The sequence below is a fragment of the Seriola lalandi genome, unplaced genomic scaffold (genome assembly GCF_002814215.2).
Source record: "Seriola lalandi dorsalis isolate HSWRI2012SDOR001 ecotype SW California unplaced genomic scaffold, Sedor1 jcf7180002054576, whole genome shotgun sequence".
Classification (NCBI taxonomy): domain Eukaryota; kingdom Metazoa; phylum Chordata; class Actinopteri; order Carangiformes; family Carangidae; genus Seriola; species Seriola lalandi.
The window spans coordinates 658,199-658,753 of record NW_019525129.1 but is presented as its reverse complement, the minus strand read 5'-3'; the positions used below and the strand labels follow the sequence as shown (position 1 = coordinate 658,753).

Below are 555 nucleotides of genomic sequence, written 5' to 3'. Positions count from 1 at the left end.
TGAATTAACATTTAAAGTTTTTCCCCAACCAGAATTAGCCTAACTTGTTATTTAGCCCAAATTGTGACAGGCTATCATGACATCATTGGTACTAGCTTCATATTATACAAGTCTCTTCACTTCAAGCTAGCTTAACTAACAAACTGAACCCTTTTTAACGAGTTAAATATTTCAAATTAATTCAAAAATTAACACGCTCATTTTGACAACATCCCTCCTCTTTAGCTATCTAGTTGCTTACTGTCTGAAAAAAAAATTCGTATGTCCTGCTTTTTCCGCTTTTTGGGCAAGGTCGGACCTATTTCTCCCTCAGTCGTGTGGCGGTCGGAGCCGGCGCTTCAAACGGAGCCAGTGTTACATGGGCGCAACCAAGTGTACAATTGGGAGGGGGGTGGTCACACACTTTTGTTTTCCTTAACAAACGGAAATAAATTGAAAATAAATCGGAAATAACAAGAGATGGGTCAGTTGACAGCCAGGGTTCATAAAAGGAGGAAATATTTAACATATTTATACATAATATTGGGGGGGACAGATTGGTATTTTCCCAGTATT

At 38.6% G+C, this 555-nt stretch overlaps 1 protein-coding gene across 1 annotated transcript in view; it reads left to right on the top strand.

Annotated features, from left to right (window-relative positions):
- Positions 1-555, top strand: part of LOC111663452 (interferon alpha/beta receptor 1b-like) — a 23,326-nt gene that overhangs the window by 13,107 nt on the left and 9,664 nt on the right. The gene's annotated exons all lie outside the window — the stretch shown is intronic.